This window comes from Mixophyes fleayi, chromosome 2 (genome assembly GCF_038048845.1).
Source record: "Mixophyes fleayi isolate aMixFle1 chromosome 2, aMixFle1.hap1, whole genome shotgun sequence".
NCBI classification, from domain to species: Eukaryota; Metazoa; Chordata; class Amphibia; order Anura; family Limnodynastidae; genus Mixophyes; species Mixophyes fleayi.
The window spans coordinates 373,179,768-373,201,062 of NC_134403.1; positions in this window are offsets into that span (position 1 = coordinate 373,179,768).

Below are 21,295 nucleotides of genomic sequence, written 5' to 3' on the forward strand. Positions count from 1 at the left end.
ACCACATCTCTTGGGGGATCAGAGTCCTTCGGACGGAGCCGCAGGGCCCTATGAACTCTTTCTATTTGGATGGGTAAAGTAGACAGAGAGGGGTCAAGTCAGGCAAAAAATTTGCTGACATAGTACTCTGAGTCTTTGGGATCCACAGTTTCAGGGATATTGCGAAGTCGTAGGTTGTTTCATTGCTCTCTGTTTTCCAGATCCTCCAGTTTATCTTTCATGAATTCGTTCTCTCTGAGCAGGAAGTCAAATTCATGACCCGCTTCGCTTTGAAATTTAAGTGTTCTGTCCATTTTGTGCTCTCGGGAAACATGGGGGAGTAGATGATGAAGTAGGTTTGTCCTGACGAAGGAAGTGCTGAGTGATCTCTCCCGTCGCGGTTCTACGGTGTCACACGCCGGTCCCATAGATAGGTGCCGGCACTGTGACTTGCCTCTGGGAACTGTGATTGAGCTTATTCCTGTTTCTAAGATACTACCTTTGCACAGGTGTTCCTGACTACTTTGTTTGGACCTCCCTTCGATTCTCATTGGTTCTAGAGTATTACTTAAACTACCCATGGTCCTTGGCTCATTGCCTGTTCTTTGTGTTACTTTGTCTGCCTTGGTCCTGGCTGCTTCTACTGAACCTCCCACTGCTGTTACCTGCTTGCTGGACTTCTGCATCTACAACCATTGTACCTGGTACTTGTAGTTCCACGCTGTCCCGCTGAACTTCTCACTGCTGTTTCCTGCTTGCTGGACTTCTGCATATACAACCATTGTACCTGGTACTTGTAGTTCCACGCTGTCCCGCTGAACTTCTCACTGCTGTTACCTGCTTGCTGGACTTCTGCATCTACAACCACTGTACCTGGTACCTGTAGTTCCACGCTTACCCGCTGAACCTCTTGCTGCTGTTACCTGCTCGCTGGACTTCTGCAATCTACCATCACTGTACCTGGTACCTGTAGTTCCACGCTGGTCTGCTGAACTCCTCGGTTGCTGTCCAGAACAAGTGCTGGCAGGACAAATCCAGACCTTGTCCCAGATGGTCCAGGAGCTGTCCCAGCGGCAGGCTGCCCAAGAACAAGCGTCTAGAGCTTCACAAGCTGCTCAGTCCGCCGTGGCTTTTCGGGTGATCGCAGACTCTTCCGTAACTTCCGTGACAGCTGCAAGCTCTATTTCAAATTGAGACCACTCTCGTCTGGATCTCGACAGCAGAGGGTGGGGATAATTATCTCTCACCTACAAGGGGATCCGCAATCCTGGGCATTCAGTCTAGATTACAACAGCCCTCAGTTGCAGTCTGTGGACGCCTTCTTTGAAGCACTTGGGTTGATTTACGATGACCCGGACCGAGTTGCTTCTGCCGAAGCACAGCTTCGATCTTTATCACAAGGGCAACGTTCCGCAGAGGAATATTGTTCCAATTTCAGGTGTTGGTCTTCAGACTGTGCATGGAATGACCCAGCTCTTCGTTCTCAATTCCGTCTGGGCCTCTCTGAGCAAATAAAGGACTCCCTGGTCCAGTACCCTATTGCGGGATCCCTCGAAGAACTTATGCAGCTAGCTATCCGAATCGACCGGAGATACAGAGAAAGGAAGGCTGAAAAGGAAAGTTCTTCCACCTTTTCCCCTATGCTTCTGCAAACTGCTCCTATTGACCAAGTCAAACCTATGTAACTGGGAGCATATCGACTATCATCTGAGGAACGAACCCGGAGGCGTACTTTGGGTCTCTGCCTGTACTGTGGAGAGAAAGGCCATCTGCTCCAATCCTGCCCCGTTAAACCGGGAAAAGAGCGGGCCAAGTGAACATGGAGAGTGTCCACTTAGGCCTACAAATCATCTCTCCAAAAAATTCTTTGCTTGTACCCGCTCAGCTCACCTTTAATGGATGAGATATTTCCGTCCCAGCTTTTCTGGACAGTGGAGCTGCTGTAAACTTTTTGGACTTGGCCCTCGCCCCGTCCTTGGGTTTCGCAGTCGTTCCTTTGGGATACATCATCACTGTTTTCGGATTGGATTGAAATCGTCTAGATAAGGGTGAAATACATTATTGTTCACCTTCTCTGCAGTTAAAGTTGGGTGCCCTTCACTCCGAGACCATCTCTCTGTACCTAATTAATTGTCCTTCGGTTCCTTTAATTCTGGGTCACCCCTGGCTTGTTCTTCACAATCCTTGTATCGACTGGACCAAGGGTGAAATTATCAAGTGGGGTCCTCGATTTTCTTCCTCATGCTTGTCTCTACCACTCAGAATTACTCAGATCTGTCCTGAACGGTTGCCTTTTCATTACCATGAATTTTCTGACGTTTTCTCTAAAAAAGAAGCAGATATTCTTCCTCCACACCGGGAGTACGATTGTGCTATTGACCTTGTCCCTGGTTCTAGGTTGACTAAGGGAAGATTATATGCCTTATCTATTCCCGAGACCCAAGCCATGGAATCATATGTAAAGGAGAACCTGCAAAAAGGCTTCATACAGCCTTCCAAGTCTCCTGCCGGAGCAGGCTTCTTCTTTGTGGCTAAAAAAGATGGTGGGGTTAGGTCTTGTATTGATTACAGAGGGTTAAATAAAATAACCATTAAAAATACTTATCCGTTGCCACTTATCTCAGCCATCTTCAATCAATTAAAGGGAGCCAAAATTTACTCCAAAATCGACCTATGAGGGGCCTACAATCTGATACGTATCCGAAGTGGCGACGAGTGGAAGACCGCCTTTAATACTCAAACGGGCCATTATGAATACCTCGTTATGCCCTTCAGCCTCAGCAATGCTCCAGCTGTTTTCCAAGACTTATTCAACGATGTCCTTCGTGAATTCTTGGGTTCCTTCGTAGTGGTCTATTTGGATGACATCCTGATTTACTCCCGTTCATTAGAGCAACACCGGGAACATGTTCGACAAGTACTTTTGAAGCTCCGTCATCATCATCTGTATGCTAAACTGGAAAAGTGTGACTTTGAAGTCTCCGGGGTCACTTTTCTGGGGTATGTCATTTCTCCTGAAGGCTTTGCAATGGATCCCACAAAGGTACATGCTATTCTTGATTGGGTACAACCCTCTAATTTGAAGGCCATCCAAAGGTTTTTCGGATTCGCCAACTATTATAGGAAGTTTATTAGCTCTTTTTCCATTCTCATCGCCCCCATCACAGCTCTCACCCGCAAAGGCGCTGATCCTAAGGTCTGGTCGCCTACTGCAGTTTCCGCCTTCGAAGCCTTGAAACGTGCTTTCATGACGGCCCCAGTTCTGAGACATCCTAATCCAGACCTCCCTTTCATTGTTGAAGTTGATGCTTTGGATGTTGGAGTTAGAGCCGTATTGTCTCAGAAAGATCCTAAAGACCACCGGCTTCATCCCTGTGCTTATCTGTCTCGAAAATTCTCTTCCGCTGAAGAACATTACGATGTGGGCAATCGTAAGTTACTGGCCGTCAAATGGGCACTGGAAGAATGGCGCCACTGGCTTGAAGGAGCAAAACATACCATCACAATCTATATGGATCACAAAAACCTATACTACATTGAGTTCGCTAAAAGATTGAACTCCAGGCAAGCACGGTGGTCCCTCTTCTTCTCCCGTTTCCAGTTTATTATTACTTTTCGGCCTGGTTCAAAGAACCCAAGAGCGGATGCCCTGTCCCGTAACTTTATCTCTTCTCAAAATCCAGTTTCTGAGCCCTGTTCCATTATTCCTGCTTCTTCTATTTTGATTGCCTTCAAGCAGGAACTGGGTAAAACCCTTCAGCAATATCAACCACAGGCACCTTCTGAAGTACCAGTGGGCAAACTTTTCGTGCCTGTACACCTCAGAAAGTCGGTCCTCTCTCAGTGTCATGACAACAAGGCTTCTGGACATCCCGGTATTGCCAAGACCATTGAAATTGTCTCTCGTACTGTCTGGTGGCCATTTTTGTCTAAGGATGTAAAGGAGTATATTTTATCCTGTGACCTGTGCTCCAAGAACAAAGTTTCCCGGAGCTCCCCTTCCGGGCCATTACTGCCGTTACCTGTTCCGGTCAGACCTTGGGCCGAATTTGCGTACAACAACGAATGCCACACATCTTCCCGATACTCTCCTTTTTAGTGCAACCTGGGGTACCATCCCAGAGTCAACTCCTTATCCTCTCTAGCCACTGATAGACCACCTGAAACCAGAGCCACGGCCATCCGCCTCAGGAACATATGGAAATCTGTGCACCAGTCTTTACTTCGAGCTTCCTTCAGGTCCAAAGTTTTTGCTGATTTACATCGTTCCACTTCTACATTCAAGGTTGGAGACTCTGTGTGGCTTTCCACTCGGAATATTAGACTCCGTCAACCGTGGAGGAAATTAGGACCTAAATTTGTTGGTCCATTTACCATCCTTAAGCAAGTCAATCCAGTGGCCTTCAAACTGAAGCTTCCGGAATCTTAAAAATTCCCAGTACTTTTCACTGTTCTTTGGTGAAACCTGCTCGATCTTTCAAAAAAGTCAAACCTCAACCAGTTTCGGTGGATGGACATCAAGAATTTATTGTGGAGAAAATCCTGGATTCAAAGAAGGTCCAGGGTCAGGTTCACTACTTAGTCCACTGGAAGGGGTACGGCCCCGAAGAACGGTCGTGGGTACCACAGAGAAACCTACACTCAGATAGATTACTCACTGAGTTCTTTAGGAGATTTCCTGGAAAACCAGGTTCTCGGGGTTCCTTGACCCCTCCTCAAGGGAGGGGGTACTGTTACGAGCCGCGGCGGCTCTGGGCACCGCGGCGACGCGCTCCCCTCTGCTTCCTGGCGTCCCGGCCGTCGTCATGACGACCGGGACATCACTTCCGCCTTACCCCGACCGTTGCCGCTTCTGATGTTTAGCGCCACATCCCGGCATCCAGGGCAGCCGGGCGCGTGCGCAAATTAAAGTATAGTCAGTTGGCCCATGTTTTCTTTCTGTGCCTCAGACATTCCTATTGGCCAGTACTAGTATTCAAGGCAGGGAGGGGCAATCCTCCCCTGCCGGTTATTGTTCCTGCTTGCTGCTGACTAGCCTCCTTTGTTTCTGGTTGCTGTTACCTTTTGGATTGATTACTTGTTGCCGACTTTTTGCCTGATTCCTGACTCCGTTTGATTGCCTGTGCCCTTTGACCTTTTTGCCTGGACTTCTACGCTGCTGATTTGCCTGTGACCTCTGACCCCGGTTTGTGTACTGGATATTCTGTCTGCTGCCGGCCTCGACCCTTGCCTGGACCTCACTCTGCTATTGCTCCTTTCCTCTATCGCTGGGTTCTCCTCAGTCAGCGCACAATTCACGACCCTCAGCTGTCTGCAGCCAAGTCTGTCCCCACCACTAGGGGCTCCAGCGAAAACCAGTCTTCTGAGTAGACTCCGGGTTTTGTGTTGTTGGCTGTGGGGGTTCCTAACAGCTGCTTTCTTCATTCATATGTTTATTGGAAGACATCAGTCATCTGCAGTCCTATACTCGGCTAGGATATTCTTCATTCTTGCTACTTCTAGGTAATGAACTATTTGAAGTTTCTTCTGTTCAACTATATCTCTGAGGACTGTTATTAGTAGAACATTAGTTCAACGATTATTGCTGTTCTATTCTGAGAATTATCGTGATACCTGTAACCCACCTGCTATGTAGAATCATCTTTATCTATGGATCAACAGTTCTACATTCTCATTCTCTCGGAACTGTTGTTGACCAGTGATTCACATCTATCTGCCGTGTGTTACATTATCGGATCCACATATTCTCCATTGTCATCCTATGTTTGAACTATTGTTTTACTCATCCCATGTAGTTGTCAAGAGTTACCAATTATGAAGTGGCATAATGTGATCTGCATCCTGCTTGTGTCCTAATTGCCGTGTATTCAATACCTGCCGTTATATATATATTCTTCCATTTCCATTGTACCATCAATCAATGTACTATTTTACAGCATTGCTACCATCTCCAGTGTTTTATTACTATTATTGCTGAAGCCTGTGAATCCTGAACTCTTTACGCTGTGTCATCTTATCCACCGTGTCATTGTGTGTTGCCTCCACTATCCTCTGTCAGTCCTTGCCTGGGAGACCGCGACCTGTGGAATAGGAGCAGCGGAGTCCATATCCCCTGTAGAGGACAGGCAAGGGGACTTAACTGAGTCTCAGAACTTAAGGTCAGATAATGAGATTGCAGGCGAGAAGTTGGGATCTGGGTCCTCAACCATGCCTGTCTGGTAAGTGGTTGACAGTTGATCAAACCGGGGGGGGGGGGGGGTCACTTCAGTAAGTTGTTCACTGGGAAAAGCAAGGTGGGAGAGATAGTAATAATTATGTGAAAGGTGAGCGAGTCTGGAAAAAGGAAAGCCACGGGTCCCAAACCCTGGTGAAGGCCCTTGAGGAGTTGCGATTGATACTGGTCATATACTCCATTTGCTGGGTCTGCCAAACTATTAACTATGGTCTGCAGGGAGCGGGGAGACTGCTGTCACTAGTCCGCTGCTATTTGGCAAGTAGCCGCTGAAAGAATGCGTCTAATTGGTTTATTCTGATGGCGGATTGCCAAGAGGACCCCCAGAGGAAGAAGAAAAAATTTGGGCTCCAGGAGAATATCCACCTGAAAAATTGATTGGATCAATTGTTTATCTCAGTCCAAAAGCTTGTCAGTTTTGGTCATGCCCACCAAATGTGAAGGAATGTGCCCTGTGGGAGAACCCTGGCCTGCACCGATCAGAAGAGTCGGAGGATTCTACAAAGTCGCGAAGTCGCATAGTATCATCGGCGTAGCACCTTATAGATATTCTTAATTCTAACATAGATAGAACTGGAGGCAACACTCTTGGGGATCTCAGAACATTCCTCATCTAGTAACACCTCGCCAAGGTCCTGTTCCCAGGCTGAAGTAGAGGGAGCAAACTCATAGTACAGTGTAGAGATAAGACCTTTTGTTGAAGATTGGTGTTGACAGAGGGATTCAAAGGTAGAGAGAGGGCAGGAGGAGAGGCGGTCTTTGACTGCATTATAGAAGTAGCGTACTTGTAGAAATCGTTAGACTTGTTTTGAGGGAATATAAAAGTGAGATTGGATGTCAGAAAATTGAGGAAACATTGTAGAAGAAGTTAGGTGATTGAGATATCTGACTCCTCGCGAGTGCCATGGCAGAAATTACTTAGAGAGAAGTCCCGGGGAAAAATCTGGGGAGTTAAATAACGGAATCACAGGAGAGGGATGAGACGAGAGGCCGTATTTTTGAGAAGAGGAGTCCCAAATGGATAGGGAATGTGAGATGACTGGGTGGAATAAAAACCGTTTTGGCGACGAGACCTTGGGAGCCACAGCAGAAAAGAGAGCGAGAGCAATCCCAGACCCTCAGCCTCAAGTTTAGACCATACTCTGGAATCTGAGCCCTTATGTCTTTCACCTTAACAAGATAATATAGGCTCCGTATTATATATATATATATATATTTATATATATATATATATATATATATTGTGGCAAGAGCCCGCTACTGCAGAAGCACACGCGAACAACTTCTTCCTTTTTATGGTGCTTTATTGTCAGGATGGTAAATGTTTTGACACCGTATACTTGCACAGCAATCATGGAGACCCTAAACACTAGCTATACATAGTCCAGCTCTCTCTCAGGACCAGCCAGCTCACCCAGCGTTGGTCTCAGTGCACAAATGATATAAACAAGCTTTTATACCTGATACTCCTCCCCCAGCCTTAGCTTGATGGACAGGTGACATACCCACCTTCTCTTTAAAAGAAAACACCCATCACTTGCTCTGTTTGCACAACCAGACACACCCTGTCTGTTTGCTGAGAGGAAGGATTTCAAGTCATGTAAGTTAAACCAAATTTAAACTATTGCTTTTCATACATAGGTCTTTACATTCAATCTAGGTGCATTACTGCACAAATGTTTTACTCTACTTCCCTGCTTTCTCTGCATATTGCCAGCTAAATGCCTCCTTTTGTTACAATATATATATATATATATATATATATATATATATATATATATATATATATTATATAGATATAATGGGCCTCAAAGTTTGACAAATTTTGCACTAAATTTTGTTACAAAAAAATAAAAAAGCATAAACAAGGTATATGTTGTGTTTGTATATATTTTCAGATAAGCAAAATTCCAAAGCGACAATGTCTCTGCTTCAGGCATACAACGATCAGCCACAATATTAAAACCACCGGCCTAATATTGTGTAGGTCAAAACAGCTCTGTGGATAGACTCAACAAGACCTATGAAAGTGTCCTGTGGTATCCGGCACCAAGACGTTAGCACAGGGGTGTACTTGGTCTGCACCAGTGTTTAGGAAGGTGGCATGTGTCAAAGTAACATCCACGTGAATGTCAGGACCCAAGGTCTTCTCACTTGATTATCTGTCAAGCTAGATTCCTCCTGTGAAGATCAATAATATGTATCAGGTACTTGCCTCTTGGGGGCTCTCTACCTCATTTTACCTGCTTTAATGTGGACCAAGGGCAGTGATTCAGTTGCCGCATTATGTCCTCCATATGTGCGTAATGTAAATATCTAGTCAGCTGGGTTAGTGCGCATCGGCCATCAGCTGACTGTATGTTGGGTCGCTCCTGCACTCAGCTTCACAAGTAGAGAGAGTGGAGAATGTGTTCAGCAAAGAATCACACCAGTCGCTGAGTCCAAACACACTAATTAAACTTAAATTAGAAAACATAGACCTTGATGCAGCTAAGCTATTAAGGAGGACTTGCTGCCTCCCAAAAAGAGGTTTCTGCAATCAACAAAGTTTAGGGCAACATACAAAATGTACTTGTTCCTTTAATAACCTGTAGTTTTATATAGGTATATCCAGTGGTGGGATACAAATAAATTAACAACCGGTTCTCTGCCCTAATGACCATTTAAAGTATGCAGAAATATATACAGAAAGGTATTCTAATATTTCATGCATTTAATACTCAAATAAGAACAGTAAAAGAGATAGACAAAACTAGATTGTTATAAGAAAGAGTTTTAAAATGTTAAAGAGAAAAAAAATTAAAGAATACTTACCTGGCAAAAATCTGTTTAATATTATAGTCATATTATGGCACAGTAATGCCCCCAGTTCATATTATGCCACAGTAATGCCCTCAGTTCATATTATGCCACAGTAATGCCCCCAGTTCATATTATGCCACAGTAATGCCCCCAGTTCATATTATGCCACAGTAATGCCCCCAGTTCATATTATGCCACAGTAATGCCCCCAGTTCATTATATGCCACAGTAATGCCCCCAGTTCATATTATGCCACAGTAATGCCCCCAGTTCATATTATGCCACAGTAATGCCCTCAGTTCATATTATGCCACAGTAATGCCCCCAGTTCATATTATGCCACAGTAATGCCCCCAGTTCATATTATGCCACAGTAATGCCCCCAGTTCATATGAGGCCACAGTAATGCCCTCAGTTTATATTATGCCACAGTAATGCCCCCAGTTCATATTATGCCACAGTAATGCCCCCAGTTCATATTATGCCACAGTAATGCCCTCAGTTCATATTATGCCACAGTAATGCCCCCAGTTCATATTATGCCACAGTAATGCCCTCAGTTCATATTATGCCACAGTAATGCCCCCAGTTCATATTATGCCACAGTAATGCCCCCAGTTCATATTATGCCACAGTAATGCCCCCAGTTCATATTATGCCACAGTAATGCCCTCAGTTCATATTATGCCACAGTAATGCCCCCAGTTCATATTATGCCACAGTAATGCCCCCAGTTCATATTATGCCACAGTAATGCCCTCGGTTCATATTATGCCACAGTAATGCCCCCAGTTCATATTATGCCACAGTAATGCCCCCAGTTCATATTATGCCACAGTAATGCCCCCAGTTCATATTATGCCACAGTAATGCCCCCAGTTCATATGAGGCCAGAGTAATGCCCCCAGTTCATATTATGCCACAGTAATGCCCCCAGTTCATATTATGCCACAGTAATGCCCCCAGTTCATATTATGCCACAGTAATGCCCCCAGTTCATATGAGGCCAGAGTAATGCCCCCAGTTCATATTATGCCACAGTAATGCCCCCAGTTCATATTATGCCACAGTAATGCCCCCAGTTCATATTATGCCACAGTAATGCCCCCAGTTCATATGAGGCCAGAGTAAAATGCCCTCAGATCAAAGTAAAACTTCTATATCCAGAATCAGTAATATCATTAAGTGCTAATGTTTCATTGAGACCATCGGAGTAAAATGAAGCTTACAGATCCATGTCATTTCTTCTCTACAAAGGTTTCTATATCTATCTCCTCTTCTCAATGTACTACTTACTGCTTTTGCTCCTGTCCCAACCAATCCCCTGGGGTTATGATTACGTGCTTGTGAAATGTGTCTAGACATACTGTGTGTCTGTAGGCCATGTTCTCTAAACCTAACTTTGAGAGAACAGGTATTTCTGCCTACATTTTGTAACTCACAGGGGTGTGTAGTACATAGATTACCTCTGTTGTCTCACAATAATGAATTTACAACTTTTGGAGGCTATATTGTCAATAAACTCACAGGTTATACCCCATTCATACTGCACCAAAATCCTGGGTTTTTCCCGGGGCGAGCTCAAACGACCCGGGTCTTGGTGCAGTATGAATAGTACAAGGCAAAAATCCCGGGTCTAAAAACCCGGGTCTTCAACCCGGGATTTATCGAGGGGTAATTCCCGGGTCGGACCCGGGTTGCCTGCACTATGAATGGTGCAACCCGGGTTTTTCAACCCAGGTTGCACAGAAAACAAGATGATTGGCTGTCTGCCTGTCTCTGGAGGATTTAAAGCAGGAGAATACAAATAATGTATATGAAAAGAAGGGCAGTTTACAGAAATTTTATTAATGGCTATTACATATATAAATATACCATTGGGTATACATGATTGGAGATATATAGATACCATCACTATTGTACTTTTTTATATATATAAATCATGCTAATAGATAGAGTATATTTCCCTTTACAGGTTACTTGTCCTGATTAAAGTGCAGTGCTGTGTATTTATTTGGGTGTCTGATGTAGCTGATATCCCACATTACAGAGGTACAAAGTCTGGGAAATACTAGTTGTGTGAAAGGAAGCAAAGTTCAGGTTTTTCTGCCAGGATTTAAACACTGGAGCAGCATCCAGTCTTCATTTTTCAGCCAATGAAAACTGCTCTGGTTATGACTCCCACAAATTGCCAGGGCACAGACTTGTGCAGTATGAATGGGGTCAACCTGGGAAATTCCCGGGTCCGAGGTGCAGTATGAATGGTGTTTCTGAGCTGGGACGCTCCGAGCCCCGGCAAAAACCCGGCTTGAAAAACCCGGGATATTGCCGGGGCGGCAGTATGAAAGCGGTATTAGACAGATTTACTTGTTGCATGGATAGCAGACTGTTGGTCTGGAAGGAACCAGTCAGACTTTGGTCTGTTTACTGCGGGTCCCTCATCATACTGGGAGCTAGAAACCTTTTCAAATTTATGTTTTTCTTAAAGACCATAAGAGTTTAATCTTCAATCAGTCTACTAAAAATACTGTGTTGTTTTAAAATACTGTAATTGTTATATACAATGTTTTGAAGATCGCAGAGTTCTTACAATATTGGAAGATCTATGTGATCAAAATAGTATAGAAACTCCCTATACTGTACCTATTTTTTATGTCAAATCTCCAGTTAAAATTTGTGGTTCAAGTTTTAAGATAAAGGCAGATTATTTTCCGGTTTCAATGAGGTGTACACAAATAGATTGTTTTTATAAACCACAATGTAGCAATTCAAAAAACTATGTTCCACATCTAACAGGAAGAACTCTAATCCTCAGTATACTAAGGGTTTGGCCTTAGAGAACTCCAAAAAGATCCAGTGATTATTATAAAAAGTGCGGATAAGGGAGGGGGTGTCGTAATTCAGGACAGATCTGATTACAAAAAAGAAGCTTTGTGAGAATTAGTTAATCCCGTATTTTATCAATTTTTGGATAAAGACTCTGGCGAATGTTATAAATTGTAATATAAACATATGGTAAATATGGCCTCAGCCAATGGGGTCATCTCTAGAGATGAATCAAAATTTCTGTTTGCACCTTTTCCTGTCACACCAGTATATTATCATTTGCCAAAACTATACAAAACTTTACAATCACTTCCAGAGCGCCCTATTATTTCTGGTGTGGGTTGACTCACATCTAATCAGTGGTAGTCAGTTTAAAGATTCTGACTGAGTCAAGTCCGTCCATCGGCGCTTTAAGAGGAGTCCCGTTTTGATGTGACGTCATTCTCACTTGGCAACACATCGGGTCATCACATCACTTCATCTGTGTCATGGTAAGTTGTTTTTTTTATCGTGTGGGGGTAGTCTTCTTCAGCATTGCCATGTCATTGTAGTCACTGTCGGGGTAGTGACTATCATTAAATGGTACTACACCCCTTCTAATTTGTCTAGTTATGTGGATTACTATTTGCAACCTCTGGTAGTCTCCTTGAGGTCCTACATTCAGGATTCAACTCATTTGTTGAAGAAATTACAATCTATAGTTTGGCAAGAGTTTAATGTTTCCTCACATTAGACATTGAGTATTTATGTACGAACACTCCACACAAAAAATTAAATGAAGTCATTTCGAAGATTTTGACAAATAGTGATGACCTTTCAGGGAGACACCAGAGGTTCATCACAGATTCAATCACTTTTATTTTATCTCACAATTATTATTTATTTGATCACAAATATTATTTGCAGGGTATGGGCATGGCCATGGGGTCACACTTCGCCCCAAGCTATGCCATCCTCTACGTGGGCGATCTTGACCATGTGGGATGGTGAGTTTGGGGCGGAACTCTTCCTCTATGGACAGTATATAGATGATTTATTTATTATTTGGAAAGGGGGTGAGTCATGAGCACTTGATTTTGTTAACCACTTAAATAACAATAGTCACAATCTTAAATTCACTTATAAGTGTCACCCTACATCCACAGATTTCCTGGAACTGTCCCTATCGGTTGTAGGCTTGTCTATTATTACTTCCACATATTTTAAAAAGGTGGATTGTAATAATTTTTTGCATTTCAAAACTCCCCACTACTCTTAATTGGATACCTAACATTCCAAAGGGGCATTTTATGCTGCTACTCCCCAATTGTTCTGATAAGTCTTTATTTTGTGAACAAGCTAAACATGACATGACATGACATGACATCTAACTTTTTAGATCAGGGTTTTCTTCTGGAATTTGTTCAACAAGTCTGTAAGGAGGTGGACCAGATTAATCTCTAAGAAAGAAAGATTCCTTAAACAAGATCCTGTGTCTGTAGGAGCTAGTGTTAACGAGAATAAGATCTCTGATAAGAGAGATCTTAAGAATGGTTCTGAATGGGCCTTTATTACTAAATAAATGATTAAGACAATCTTTTCTTCAAATTATTCTATTTTGAAACAGGATTACACTCTCAGATCCAGTTGTTGTTTTCAAAAAAGTAACTTGAAAAAATCTTCTAGCTCCTAACTTCTTGAAATCAAATCTTTGGAATAATAGGATTCATTAATTGCAACTCATGTTTTCTTACATACTTATTGAGGTGCAGCTGCAACCTCTGCTATGTTGGGAGAACAATCAGGGCTCTAAAAAATCATTTCAACGAACACAGATGAAATATACTTAATGAATTTAAGACACATAGTGAATCAAAACACTTTCTAGGCAAACATAGAGGTAATCCAGATTGTTTGAACGTAACCGGATTAGAACTAGTAGCAGCCACTCCGTGAGGTGGCGATAGGTTTAAACGCCTATGTAAACAGGAGGTTTTCTCTGGAGCTAAATGAGATATTGTAGCAAGATTCTGTTATTGATTTAGATTCATTTTCTGATTCCATTAGATCCCACTTTTTGGTTTTAACAGACCCTATTATTTGTAATAAAATATATTTACTTACTAGTTAATTGGTATTTTTCCATTTATATAAATAAATAGAGAAGAAAAAAACATATGAGCTAACATTTATTGTTTTCTTATATGTTCTATTTTCTATTTATTTTATATTTGACATACACACACACACACTTACGTTATTGTTTATTTAATTATACTATTTATGATTGGGAATGTTCTATGGTTTATAATATGTATATGTATGTATACACTTATGGAATCCCCTACCACGCCCAGTCAGACTTTCCCACAGCCTTCAAATCTTTATATGCTCTCTGAAAACCCATCTCTTTTTTAATTTTTTAGATGTGACCTTATCCCCGATAACACTAATGCACCCTCACAGCTGTCCCTAACTCCACTCTGAGCCACACTCACTCCATCTTGTTTCAGCTGTGTCCTCTTCCACTTAGAATGTGAGCTCTGTAATAATAGATGTTTTCATTGGTAGTTAGTTTGGTATCAGTTTCTGTACATTTGTATAGATCAGGTTCAATGTCCTACTATTCTATTTATCCACATATAGTTTAGTACATGTTTTGATATAAGTAATACATATCCTGTGTGATGCAGAATGCTTTCTCTGTGGTGTGATCAGTGTTATATAGGGGCTATGTGGTGATATATTGGCCATGATTGTGGATCTAAATATATTTAGTTATAATCAATATTGAATGTCTGACTGCTTAAAAATATGAATAGTTAAAAATGTGAATGGGGATATAAATAAAAATATGCATATTAATGATTTTCAAATTAATAACAAAACAATTGACATCTGAACTTTAGATTTATAATTTAGATAAAGTGATCTATATATGGTAATGGCAATATTATGTAGTTTATTTGGGCTATACTAAAATACATAAAAATCAAATTGTATAAAAAGCATGTCTATGTTGTAATTGTATGATACTCGGTATCTACGGTTATAATGTAACTAATATTGGGATTAATACTGTTATTATAAGAAAAATGAATATGCTAATTAGCTAAAATTTATGGTTCTTTTTGTGTTTTTATACATGTTTTTTAATGGTTCTTATTTTTCTCTTGCAATGTTTGAAAAGAGATTTTTGGATATTTGTCCCTCCCTTGACAATCAGGTGTAATGAATTAATTAAAGATAGAAGACTATATAGGAGTCAGGGGAAGTCGTGGCCGGAGGCGATAAGGAATGGTGTGAAAGATTGGGCCCTTGGGCAAAGCAGTGCACCGGGGCCCCATATATATATATATATATATATATATAATTTACCTTTTAATTGCCTCCGATCCCCTTCTCTTCTTTTTTCTGGGTCCTCGCTGAGTCTCCGTTCTGCGCTACTCCATGCTGTGCTCGCAGCACAGAAGAGGGGAGCAGGGAGGGGATCACATCGCCACCTGACCACCTGATCTGAATGATCAGGTGACTGCAAAAGAGAAGATTTTTTTTTTGCAGGATTTTTTTCTTTTCATTGAGTCCTGCTTTGGGCCCCCTTCCCCCTGGAACCCCAAGCACCTGCCAATTGTGCCCAGTCGAAAAGACGGCCCTGGCTGCTTGAGGGCTGTCAGCGTGGAGCAGTGTACCGGGCATCTCAGTAGGAGACGGTAGCCTTTGTTTTCGCTGCAGACAGCAAGTGCAGCTGAAGCAATTTGGCTTGAAAATAAAAAGAGCCTGAATCATTCATCAACACCATTATAAGAGATGTTAGTGTGGAACATCCTATGTGAGTAAACATCTTGTCCATATTACACAAGCGCTTGTTGTAATTGCAGGCCGCAAAGACTATATATATTTCACATAGTGAGAACTTTGAATTATTTGAAGTGTCCGGATGTTGCTATGAACATACATGTGGGATTTAATACTCCCTAATTAACCACAAATCTGGAGATTACATTGTGTGACAATTATTTTCAAGTAGAATTGTGCAGATCTCTCATAAATTGGCAGTCTGCTTATTATTATATAGGGTCAAGAGGGATCTATTAGTGTGGGATCTTCTATATAGTATCTTTTATGGATTGGATATGTCAGCTGGCCACTGACTCATTAAAGTTCAAGTTGATAATATAATTTATGTTTATGTGATCACAAACATATATTGCTCTGATTATTCTTGCACACTTTGGTGATTTTTATCTATGCTAAAGATTAATTGTAGAGTTAATGAGTTTTTTTATATATTGTATATGAGTTTTAACAAATGTTTAATACATTTATGTAACCAATTATCCACAAGTCTCTTTGAAGTTTAATGGTATACAGTTGCAGTATTTGGTATACACAATGTGTTTAATCTGGCAAGATCTATTCTTAGATTTTGATATAAACCAAACAGACACAAGGTCAATACTATTGGTCCTGTTTTTTTCTTTTTCAGTCCTATCATTTTGATTTTTTCTTTTACTTTTATGCACATCCTTATGTTCTTTTTTCATTTTTAATAGATCATATCTATCCTGATTTAGTGGATATTCTTTAGCTGTTTGAATTAATGTCTTCGGGTCTAACATGGCCACTTTTAAAATGTAAATATGTACTAGAGTCCACTGGCCTATTATAATTAAGATAATTTTGTCTTCCCTTACCGAGAAGGTGACATCCAGGATGTAAACTGTGCTAGTGTGATAGGTATGGGTAAATTTCAAATTACAAGTTTTAAAATTTAAATAATTATTAAAATTAAAAGCTAACACAGAGCCCTCTTTCAAAATAATATAAAGATCATCTGTATAACAGCCAGAGCATCCGGTTCACCCCAAACATACCACCCTAAATATAGTGGTCCTTGAACCTCCACATATAGATGTTCGCAAAACGAGAGGCAAACCAGGTGTCCATGGCCATTCCCAGTGTTTGTAAATAAAAAATGAACAAAAAATAAAATACTAATGTGTTACAAATAGCTTCAAATCCAGCCTGATGGGGAATGAGGGTATATAGAGCTTGGATATCCACAGTCACAAAGCAAACTCTGGATTTCAGCTTACCCCTTCCACCAAATTCAACAGGTATTTGGTGTCAGGAATGTGGGATCTGAGGGAGACAACATGGCCCTGGAAAAAAGTGGTCAACATAAAAAGAAAAATTAGAGGTAAGTGACACAATCCCTGAAATTATTGGTAAAGTGAACCTTTGGAAGATAATACAAAATGGGTGTAACAGTGTTAATTAAATACAAAGTGATATCCTTCCGAGGATATTAAGCACTTGGCAAGGACCTGGTCAAAAATATCGCTTAATTCAATCAGAAAACTGTCAGTGGGGTCTCTCGACAAAACCCGGTAAAAGTTCTCATCAGATAATTGTCTTAAATATTGTTTTCCGTAATCCTCCTTATCATCGCCCTGGAATTTCTTGACCCAATACTTATTTAAGTTTCTATTGTATAATGTTTTAAAATCATTCAATGTATTCCTGTAAAAAAAATATGTATGGCAGCACTTTTTTTGATCAGATTTCATCCGGAACCGTGTCCTTTCTATTTTAATTCTGTCTTTTGCTTTATTCGTAAACTCAAAAATGGGACAGTTTTCACCATCAACATCTGATATCACTCTGTTCTCAGCCCATAGATCTTCTAGAATTGACAAACATTCTACATCATCAGAGTCTAAAATAATACTCCCCGATGTATCCACATTTATCTAATTTTTCATGCAAAATAGTATTGTCTGCATAAAGCATGCTCATATCTATTTAATTCTGCCAAAAGATCAAAGAGATATGGATTAACACGTGGGCAAAATTTAACCCTTTTGCAAGAGGGCTAAGTTGGGTCTTCTCTAATTCTGGTTTAGATTGAAGACCTCTGATAGATTCTTGGTCTCGTCTTTGTACTTCCTACCTTCTCTCTTCACTCCTGTTCTTTTTATCTCTGTTAGAGATAAAAGAGAGATAAAAAGATAAAAAGAGAAGGCTGTTAGATATAGCACTTATAGATTGTAAGCTTGTGAGCAGGGCCCTCTTACCTCTCTGTATTACCCAGTATTGTTTATTACTGTTTGTTCCCAATTGTAAAGTGCTACGGAATCTGCTGCCGCTATATAAATAAATATTGATGACGTGGATTATGATAGCACCTCACATTGGTTGCAATATGGGGGGATCTCCCATCTCGCTAAAAAAAAGTCTTGTTTCAAGCAGTCATTTTCAGACTTTAACTTTTTCCTCCTATTTGGCTCCTGGGTGCTATTTCGATGGCCTACCCCTTACTCGCTAGCTGGCCTGCCACCTACCCACTAATTGTCTAGAACAAATCAGATGTTCCTGAAATCAGTGATCTCCCTCCAGTGTCACTCACCTGCCAGTCAGGTATAACTGAACATTAGTGGATCCTATGTACATGATGACTGCTGGAAGGGAGGTGGCCATCATCTTCAAAAGAAAAAAATACTTGTATACCCATTGGGGCTTGGTCAGGGGAAAGAGGGGTCCAGTATGAACTGCACCTTGTTAGAATCACATTTAATACAGAAAACCTTTCCTCTTATTTAAAGCAGATTATTTAACCAAATTATTTAACTCATTTAACCAGCAGATGGCGCTTCAGTCCAGAAATTCAAGTTTAGCTTTATACAGACATAAGTATCTGTAATTGCTGGAACTCATTTACACTTAGATGCATTTGCGCACCGAATGCATGGAGGAGAGACTTACACAGGAAAGCTTACTCATGTGTGTATGTTGTGTCAGCCTTCCCTTATGATTGGTCTGGGGATAGGGGACAATAAAGCAGATTCCAATGACAAATCAAGTGTATGTAGTTTATTAAACATAAGTGCATCCTTAAAAAGAAAAAGCAACTTCAACATTTACAAAAGGAAAAATAAGATCTTATTTATGAACAAAACTTTGGCTCCAGCATTTCGATCTTATTGTGCTCCGGCTTGTTTCTGATAAAGACACACCAGGATAGATATATTGTTTCAAGTCAAGACAATAGGGGCTTTGTTGTTAGTAAACATATACTGTAGCAGTGGAAGTTATCTTTGTCCTCTCACTGCAACTCTTGGTATTTGTGTTGTGAACCTCATAGAGCCCAGGGCCCTGGCTAATGCTGGGTACACACTACAGAATTTTCCGACCAATGTATGTGTTATCTACAACGATTGTACCAATGACTGGAAAAAAAAAGTCCTGATCAGCACACTGATTCATGTGTACACACTATACATGTTTTAAAAGATTTATCCTCAGATATGTGATCTTCATCTGTCATAACCGTCGGCTGGAAAGATCATGACTCTGTAAACTCTATGGAGATTGTGATCATGAGTACATACACACTGCAGGATCGGAAGGACGTCTTTCCAAAGCTGAACGAGATTTATAGTTCTGCTGAACAATCCAATCAAATCCAACAATGATCTGTGCTTTGGAACGATCCTCGTTCATTACTGGAACGTACACACTAATGCAATAACGGGGCGAATGGTCGTTTATCGTCTGCTTGGACCAATACTCTGTTGAAAACACTACAGTGGGTACCCAGCCTAAGTGGGGCTACTGGGATATCTTGTGCATGTATTGTCCTCTGTCCCACACTTTCAGTGGGCAGCAGTGGAACCTCCGGCCACTCCCGCTCCTCACCCTTGAGTAGCTTACAGGGGTACTTAGAGTGGGTTCTCCATTCTGGGGACTCTTTCTTATCTGGTGTTTGATGATAAAGTTGAAATGGGCCAGGAGGATCAACCCCTTGTTATCAAGGGCCCCCAGGTTCCTAGATTTTGAGTAGGTTAGAGAGTTATTATCTATAACCACAGCAAACTGATCAACAGACAAATATCAATTAAACTTCTCGGTCACTGCCCATACCACCACCAGAAGCTCAGCTTTCAATGAGGGCTAGTTTTCTGGATTAGGCTCATGTGGACCAAAGACGCCTACTGGCAAAGGCAATGACCATCTCTCATTTGTCTTGGGCTCGAGCCGGTATTGCCACTAACTCCTGTAGGCTTCCATACGTGTCGACAGTAAACCGGCAGCTCATAGTTGCCATAAGCCTGTACTGGTGCAAACATTAGTTTCTCTTTTAACATTTCCAGACCCACCCATTCTTTTTGGTTGGTCACATAGCATTTGATATAAAACATTAATCTGTGGTACTAGCCAACAAGCCCTAGAAATGCTGGGGCTTCTAGTCCTAGGACTTTGCACTGTGCAATGATTGAATCTTGGCAGAGGGGGGGCACCTGGTGCTTGATCCAGACAGGAGAGATCCTTAAGAAACGGGTAACATTTGTTCACTTCAATTTAAGTCCATTCTGAGCCAAACACTCAAACCACCTCTCCAGGTGACTCAAGTGTTCCTCAAAAGTCTTGGAGTACACAATTATATCATCTAGATATATCAGGATGGTTTCATAGTTTTTATCACCTAAACACTTCTCCATCAGACTCTGAGACATTGGACAGTCCAAAAGGCATATGATTAAATTCAGAGTCCCGTTGGGGTAAAAAATGCAAATTTGCTAATATCAACTTGTTAAATCCAAGGTGGACTAGAGTCAGGCCAAGCGTGTTCAGTGGGAGGTACCGGTATTCAGTTTATGATAGTCCACACAGAACCAAATCCAGTACAATGGGTTTGGCTTAGGGACTCTGACTCGCTGTAATTAACTGAGCGTCCAGTATGTTTCAAAAGTCTCTTCCCCTCCTGGTGCAGCACAGGAGGGATGTTTTGGGATCATTCTTGCATGGGGCTGCATATTGCATATTGGGGCCACATACTAAGTGTGGGTAGGAACACAGATTACATCCATGCACACAAAATCATCTTAGCTATGGAAGAATATGTGATGGTATTAGTCCAACAAAACCCTGCAGCACCTTGTTGACTTGAGGTAAGGTCATCAGTGAGGTGAACACAGTCCAACAATTGGGCTAGTTCCCTGTTAAGGGAGCCAGCAGTAGCCTTAGAAGTCTTTGGGTCATTGCAAACTTTCTGCTGACATAGAGACAAGTCCTTGTGGACCTCAAGAACAATAGCAGCACTGTCTATCCGGAAGGCTTCTGCCAGCATGGTGGTGATGGGAAGGTAGATCAGTTATTTGCCCAAGTTAACTAGCACACGCACAATTGACCTCCTTACACCACACCCAGGCTTTGTGCCACCACCATTCCTCCCAAACCCTCAGGTGTTGATAACAGTTCTATCAGGTCAGTAGCAGCACAGTGGCTCACAGCACTGGGGTCATGAGTTCAATTCCTGACCATGGCCTTATCTGTGAGGAGTTTGTATGTTCTCCCCGTGTTTGCGTGGGTTTCCTCCGGGTGCTCTGGTTTCCTCCCACACTCCAAAAACATACTAGTAGGTTAATTGGCTGCTATCAAAATTGAACCTACTCTGTCTCTTTCTGTCTGTATGTT